Source organism: Tenrec ecaudatus, chromosome 8 (assembly GCF_050624435.1).
Source record: "Tenrec ecaudatus isolate mTenEca1 chromosome 8, mTenEca1.hap1, whole genome shotgun sequence".
Lineage (NCBI taxonomy): Eukaryota > Metazoa > Chordata > Mammalia > Afrosoricida > Tenrecidae > Tenrec > Tenrec ecaudatus.
The window spans coordinates 26,456,605-26,465,289 of NC_134537.1; positions in this window are offsets into that span (position 1 = coordinate 26,456,605).

Below are 8,685 nucleotides of genomic sequence, written 5' to 3' on the forward strand. Positions count from 1 at the left end.
CTGGAGGTCTCCTGGAAAGAGGACAGCCAGGAGACCCCTGTAGAGTAGTTCTACTTTGTAATGCACAGGGTCACCCGGAGGCAGAATTGACTGGATGGAACAGGTAAGGAGAGGCAAGACACCTTGAGTTAGGTTGACTGTTTAAAAGTGCTTACTGAAAGAGGAAGAAGCAGAGAGGCGATATTGTAAATTGTTTGACACATTATAAAATATGTGCATATAAATCAGCAATACACATTTCACAAGAACACATTCAAATAAAGATGGGCATTAGCTTAATAAAATAGCCACCATGGAGTGGTCAGTGAGAGTAGAGAACAGAAGTGAATGGGAATAAATAAATCAATAAAATGTATTAGGGGCTTTGTGCAAACCAAGGATCCCAGATTGGTATAAACTGTGGAATGGGAGTAATTCAAGTCTCCCCAACCCAGAGAAATAACTGAAAGAAACAAACAAACAAAAAACCCAGCCAACTTCAAACAAGACACAATATGAACAATCCCAATCGTATAAGGAAAAGTGTGATCTGGGGTTCTTTCCAGGATCTGAAAAAGGGCAAGTGAGACACAGCAGGGAGAGAGCGTGTCCATGTAAGGGAAACCAGAGTGGAATTCGGGAGAAAGTGTAATTTTCCCCCAAAGTTACTTAACTGAGACCTCTTTCCCACGTGGCATCAGAGGTCCACGCTTGCCATAGCAGAACCTGTCCTCCCACTTACACAAGCTTTGCATCAACTCCTTATCAGATTACCACACTGACGGCAGCACTCATGCAAGTGAGGTGCCTGCGTTCCCATGCATCAGCACAGTTGGTGAGGCAACACAGGCCTCACGGGGGACCTAGTTGACCCCTGGTGATCCCAGGTGTACATGCCCGGTGTGTGGGCTCAAAAGAAGCTACATCTCATATTAGGTGTAGGCGGTTCAGGCTCAACTGTGGTCGCATGAAAGGTAGGGTCTGAGTTCAGCTAGATTCCCTGGGGTGTGGAAAGAATGGGAAACGCTTGGCTGCTGACCTTGCTGTTGGAGATTCGAGATGTGCACACCCACCAGCCACTCCACGGGAGAACCATGAGTCTGTTAGCTGCAGTCAGAATTTACAGCCTTGGAAATGCACAGAGGCAGTCATTCCTTGCTTATAGGTCGTTCTGAGTGGAAATCAACTCAATGGCAGTGAGCGTGGATTTTGGTTTGATGCTCTGGGCCAAACCCACTGCCATTGAGTCAGTTCTGACTCATCGCGACCTTTTAGGACAGGGTGAAACTGCCCCTGTGGGTTTTCCAGACTCTACAACTCTTTAGGAGAGTGGAAAGCCTGGTCTTTCTCCCACTGAGCGACTGCTGGTTTTGAACAGCTGGCTTTGGGGTTAGCAACTCAAGGCATAACCACTATTATCAGGTCCCTAAAGGGATCCCAAAGGCCAGCATCAGGATGTTGGGGTAAGGACTCTGGTCATCTTGAATCATTTCAAGCCCCATTCCTGGGCTACTAGTGCCCTCTCCTGGTACCCTGGAAGAAGGACAATATAAAGAACTGGCTAGAGAAGAGTCCCAGAGAGCACAGGTAAGTACTCTAGGCTACTGACTGAAAGGTTCATGTTCGCCCAAAGGTGCCTCGGAAAAAAGGTCTGGTGATCTACTTGCAAAGACTTCATCATGGAAATCCCTACAGACGACATCGCTCTACTCTGATCCAAGTGGAACTGCTGCTCATCAGTGTTGACTGAACCGGACCCACTTTTCTATGTGCTGGGAAATCCTACCAGGCTAAGAAGTTTTTCAGCCTGTTGTGTAAAATGGGGACGATAACAGATCTTCCAAGCATTGTTTTCTTTAAAAGAATGATCTCTTGGCTGTTGGCACATTGCCAGGCTAGGAGAAGTCATTATATAATTGTAGTCCTTGAGTTAATTGTAGCAAGATGCCCAATGACCTACAGCCAAATGACCCCTGCAGGCCAATACCAGCATGTCACCCAGTCCCAAAGGTTTTAATGTTGTCCTGGGGTAATATGTGGCTACTACATGTACATTTTGACAGAGGTTTTCCATGGCAGATCTTAATGGTGGGGACTCAGGCATCAGGGCAGCTTGGAAGAATGCTTTGGGGGCTGAGATCCTGTAGTCAAAAGCAGAGACCAGGTTGATTCCAGAAATTCCAAGTTTCTTCCTGCAAGTGCTTGCAGAGAACAGCCAGGTTTCTCCTCGGAATGACTTCGGAGTTCCGTCCTGACCCTATTTGTGAATATACGCGAAACAGGTTTCTTTACAATGAGATAAAATGAGCAGGTTTCACAATGTCACACACAGATGCAATTGACATTCTAGGAAGGCCAGTTCTCCCAGGATAATTAGGAAATTAGCTACCCCTGCATTTCTCCAGGGGTCGTTAGATCACCGTCCCCTGAAGCTTCCCCTTGTTTATTCAAACCAGGGTGAGGTTTCATGTCTGGCTACTTATCTTCTGACCTTGTTAGTCTCCTTCCCAAGTCGGAACACCCCTGCTGATTTAGATCAAAGGAATTTTTACACGAAGGGAAGGGGCTGTTAGATTTTGGATTTTTAACAAACTAAAATTATGCCTTATTTCTAAGATTGCTTTTGCATATTTCAATCTCGGTCTCAGACTGTCTTCCCTGCCACCCATGCATGTGTGCCCTTGGCTGGACCACCAGCCGGCACTCCTTCTGCCAGTCTGAGCCACTGCAACCCTCCCCCCCAGTCCCCAGTCCCCCCTCCCACCTTCCTGTACTAGAGTGTGGAGGTGGAAGCTTAGAGGAGGGCAGTGTGAAGCAGGAGTCTCCTGGGCTGATTTCCTGGGCCATCCTGACTGGGCTTAGGACTGGATTACCCAATAAGCAAGGTAAGCATGAGCCCACTTGTGCTTACTTCCATTCCTGAGTACTCCATCCCTGTGAGGGATTGTTGATTTGAACAGAGGCTTTGATTCTGTAGGAAATCGCTGTGGGGCCCACCAGTCATTTTGAGAAGTAGAATCTTTGATATGGTGGAGGAAAAAAGTGAAATTGTTCCCTACGAATTTGAAAGTAAGCACCAGCAAGCTCTTGCTTACCTGGCTTATTGAGTCATCCACTCCCGACTGGACTGGAGGGGCCTGCCCCTCCCCTCAGCATCCATCCCCTGCATTTAGCACGGAACCCCTCCTAACTGATGGAGCAAGAACTGGAGGGCCGCAGGGGTCATCTTCCTGGAGAGTACATTAGTACCCTCTAGTGGCTCAGTTCTGAACTTCCCTGACATCCCACTAACTCAAACTTAACTAAAACTAGGATAAATTCCGACTTTGGGCAGTCTTATAGGATAGAGCAGAACTGCTCTTTCGGGTTTCTGACGCTGTAAATGTTGATCGGAGCAGACAGCCTCAGCTTTCTCCCTAGGAACAGCTGGTAGCTTTGAACTGCGGACCTGACTGTTAGCACCCCAACCCTTGCCCGCTGCAACACCAAGACTCCCTTCCTCGGCCTGGGGCGGAGGCAAACCTGGTTGCTGGAGCTGCGTGGTCCCCTGTCGCCCTGCCCTACAGGCTGCCCGCCCAAGTGCAGCCCTCAGAGTTGGAGATGTAAGAGCTGAGGCAGGGCACATGAGCCTGGTCTGCATGGGTCCTGACACAGGGAGGTAAGAGGCCTCCTTCTGCCTAATTGTGTCCTCCTCTGTCCTCTAAGGCGGAAAGGCTGGAGTCCGTTCAGCAGCTCCTCAGCTTTCTGCGCCCTTGTGTTTGAGGGGTGCTTCTGGTACACACCCACTACACATCTAGGTTTGGTTTCCACTCCAGGCTGACAGTGTGGAAACCTAGGTCACGCATGTTTACCGTTACAAGGGACTTTATTCCTTCCACCTTACCTTGTCTCTTTCTAAAAACAAAAGCCATGAAAACTTTCTTTTGTTTTTATTAAGGCTCCCTCACCCCCACCCCCACCCCCATGACTGTTTCATTTCCTTCTTCCTCCTTGCTCATTCGGAAGTACTTCTGTCATTTCAAACTCCTCCTGTGCCCTCTGGTCACCTATGAGGAGGCTTCAAAAAGTTCATGGAAAAATGGAATGGAAAAATAACGGAAATTTCCCACGAACTTTTTGGAGTCCTCTTATACCTTCTGACCCTTACCATCAAAAGCATATCCCTTTAGGATTATGTCAAAAGATAATGGCACTTGGGGGAACTCTTCCCAACAGGATGCTTCCTTATGCTTCCCACCTTTTCCAGCTCCTTGGTGTTTTTCCTTTTCCTGGGTCCATGTTTATTGAAAGCTACCTCGCTTACGGCCCATACAGCCCAGCCTCTCTATTCGAACTTTGGTAAAATCAATAGCGGCACCAGGCCCAAGCCCAGGGTGGGGACCACCCCCAAGAGCCGCCTGCCAGGATGGGGGGCGGGGTGGGGCGGTGTGCTGATTGCTTTGTCCCTCTCTCCATGTTTTTCCTAGAAGAGTTTTTTGCTCTCCATTTGTTAGAAATACTAGTTTTCCTCTTATGATTAAAAACTCAGTACTTTGGGGTGGTGAGTTTGATGTGGCCACTTGGCTCAGCCATGGTGCCCAGCTGTTTAACTAGGCGCTAGTCTGGTGTCTGTTATGAAGTAGTCACAGGCGTTTGTATCAGATGGCCTTGGGTGGGCCTTATCCAATCAGTTAAAGGTCTTGAGAGCCTTTGTGCACGATGTCCTTTATAATCGCAAGGATGGCGCAGGGTTGGGCAGCGTCTCTTTCTGTTGTGCATAGGTTCACTGTCACCTGAGCGAGCTGACTTGAAGGTACCTAACAACCACGACGACAGATCTTACAGATGTTGAAAGATATATTGCATGTATCTTCTAAGAATGATGTCCTTCTCCAGGGACTGCTTTCTTCTGTCCAAGGGAGGAATTCTGCAGCATTGACTCTCGCCTGTGTTTTTAGCCTGCCAAGCTTCCAGCCTAGGGATCTCAGACTTGCCACCCTCCACGATAGTATCATGCGGTTCCTTAAACTAACTAACCAACCAACCAACCTCTTGATGGGTCTGTTTCTGTTTCTATAGACCCTGATTGATGTACACTTCTACATGCATGATATTTGACAAATTTATCATCCATTCAGATTCAACTGTATGTAATGCAAACACTGTTACTCATTCTGGTCTCCCTTTCTGACTTCTCTTTTCCTATATTGAGATCTCTTGGACTTACTTCTTACTTGATTAGGGTGGATTCTCGGCATTTTCTTTTGCTTGGACCAGTGAGTGTTCTCTTCCCTGGGTACAAGAGTCTCAGGCCACTGTCCTTTCTCTCAAGAGCTGTAGCTGTCCTACTGTCTCCAAGATTCTAGAGCTGTGGCCCCAAAGTCTATTTTTGGTGCTCCCTTGGGGCTTCATTGCTTTGCTCCCCTTGCTGCTCTGTTGCACACCCTAAACATTTCATTCTGGAGTGGTTGGGTCAACTCTGGCACAATTCCCACACTGTGCCTCCAGTGTTGGCCTTCATAGCGATCCTAGTCAATGAGGAACATTCTGTCTCGTGGTGGGGCTGGCCCTATGGTCCTCTCTGTGCATTGGCTGCTCTGAGGAGGAATATCATCCTCCCGGCTCGGTGGGCGAGGATGTGCTCCACTCTCTCTTTCCCTCTTTGTTTGCTCCCGTGTGCTCTGATCAGACACGCCCCTCTCCTGAGCTGTAGCTTCAGTGCTGTCCTCTGAAGGGCATTTATCTGAGCAGGATGGGAGGGTGACCACATAGTTGGGATTGGGGCTGGCCCCGATATTATTTTTATATTATTTTCTTCTTTCTGTTTCATTTTGTTTTTTATTGTTTCTATTAGGTTTCCCAGTTTATTAAGCACAGAAGGAGTGGAGGCACAGAGACAATAACTGATGCAATGGTTTATCAGGAAGGGGAGGAAGAGGGAAGAATTGCCAAGCAAACAATGGATACGGGTGAGTGGGGGAGGGGGCACTAGAACTGATTGTGATGACATATATACAACTCTTTAAAAAAAGTGATTTAACTATGGAAGTGTATTATACGTGAATATTATATCAAGAAAACTACATTTAGAAAAAGAAACCAAATGTGACCAGTGGTTACCATGGGTGAAGGAGGAAGAGTTTTTGCTTAGGAAGCATTGAGTTTATGTTACTGGTGGCAGAATAATTTGGAGGAGGAATCAATAATGGTTGTAAAAAATCAAAGAATATAATCAATGTCACTGAATTATACATGTAGAAATTATTGAGTTGGAGAGTGTTTTGTTGTGTACATTTTTCCCCAGTTAGAAAAAAATCACATGAAAACCAGTGAGTATAAGGAACAAGAAAATGTTCTTAAATTGGTTGTAGTACTGATTTTACAACTCTTCATATGATTGAACTTTTGAATTATATGATATGTGGATGAAGTGCCAATAAAACTGTTTTGTTTTTTTTTAAAGGATTATCTTGGGCGATGGTTGGAGAGGTTCCTTCTGCCTCCGGGGTTCCAGAAAAGGTGGAGTCCATGAGAATTTAAAATTCTGGTTTCCATTTCTCTCCCTTTGATCAGATTTCGTCTATGGAATCTTTCATCAGAATGTTCAGTAGCCAGGCACCATCCAGTCCTGGTCTCATGACAGAGGAGGCTGTAGTTCACAGAAGCAATTTGCCACACATTCCGTATGCTCTTCCTGCTTCTGGTTCTCCTTCTCCTTCTGTTGCTACAGCTGAATGGGGCCCAGCTGTCATAGGTTGGAAGCCCTCTGAGAAGCTTCCAAGGCCCCAAGCCAGGAGGTAGAACAGAGTACTAAACATGCTATTAGCCTGATTAACACGAATGTTCCCTGAAACCCTGACCTCAAGCTTCCAAGCCTAGGAACCAAACTCCACGTGGCTTCTGGTTGTCCACTGTAGCCTTAACAGATATCATTTTTTGTCATTGTTGTAAATACTTTTGCCCCAAAATGTTTGCCTATTAAACGTTATAGTTGCACAATATAGTGAAGGCAATGATCATAATTGGTTTTATAACTCTACCCGTCATCAGTGTGATTTCCGACAATAGTTAGCACTCTTTCTCCCTGCCTCATTCCTTGTAACCACTAATAAATGTTGGTCTCTGTCCATGCACTTTTCTTGTCTTTTTCTTAACCTTGTGTTTTTTTACGGGTGAAATTACACAATAGTTGTTATTTTGTGGTTCACTTATTTCCCTCATCATAATGTAGTCAAGCTCTATCCATATTGTAATATATATCAAGATTTCATTTTTTTCTTAATGACTGAGTAGTATGCCAATGTATGTACCACATTTTGTTTGTCCATTCATCTGATGATAGGTGTTGAGATGAAGCTAATGATCATGGCCCTTCTAGCCACCATTCCTTAATGTAATATGTATTAAAAGCCCACACTCTAGCCAGTTCTCTGTTACACAATAAGTCAGGTTTAAGTACTGACCTTCTAGAGTGTATGAACCAAGTCACACTCTTTGTTCCCTTGGGAGCATCTTTAAGACTACTGTACTGGAGCATGTGACGAGATAACATCCTTCATTTTTCTTGGGGGTCTAGTTGCTAAAAGACAAACCATGCCTCCATCAAAGCCATTCCTCAGAAGAGCCAGCTGGGACACTGAGAACTCCTACAAACTTTTGGAAGAGCACGCCCACGATTCCTGCAGGAAGTGGGGGAAGCTCCTGAGATCACGTACCACAGAGTGTGGCCTGGAGACTCAGAGGAGCAGAACCAAGACTATGAGTATTTCCTCACCTGGATCAAGGCTTTGGAACCATGGGACAGAGAGGCCAGAAAAGGCAAAGGAATCATGTATCTGAGAGACTGAGGCTCAGAGAGACTTTCCTGCCTGAGAGACGGCGAGTGTTTTCTTGCTGATTGTTGGCCCTGACTTGTGGTAATCTATTAAGTTCCCTAGTAAATCTTAATTGGGAGTATTGCATGGCCATTCCAACAAAAAAAACACAAACCAGCCTGGACTAGAGTGGCATGGGAGGAGGGTCAGTGTCAGAGTTGATAAAGAAGGATGGAGCCTGGAAGCATGTCTGACCTCTGCCTGTGGCCACAGGGAAGTCACAAGAGGTCAAGTATGGCCACCATGGCCTTTATCGTGAGTACTTGGGTTGTTTCCACCTTGGGGCTTTTGTGAATAGTATCACAATGAACACTGGTGTGCAAGTCCTTGTGTTTCCACTATCAGGTCCTGTGGGTAGATAGGTGAATTGCTTAGGTGTGAAATTGCTGGATCATATGGTCTCTCTGGAGCCCTGGTGGCACAGTGGGTTATGCACTGGGCCACAGTCCAGAAGGTCAGTAGTTTAAATTCACCAGATGAAGCTTTCTACTCCTGTAAAGAGTTCTGCCCCTCTAGGGCCACTTTGTGTCAGAATTGACTGGAGAGCGGTGCATTTGGTTTTGGATGGCGGTTACTATATTGAATGATTTGGGAAGCAGCCAAAAAGATGACTGAAATACACAGAGTCGCTGTAGCAAAAAGGAAGAAAGAAACTAAAGCTTCACTAAAGGCATTGGCCAAAAACAAGGGTCTAGCAATTGGCAGAATACCAATTAAGATGTTTCAACAAACAGATATACTGCTAGTGCCGCTCACTTGTCTATGCCAAGAAATTTGGAAGGCTGCTACCTGGCCAAGAGATCTCTATTTGTGCCAAATCTAAATAAAGGTGACTGAAGAGAATGTGAAAATT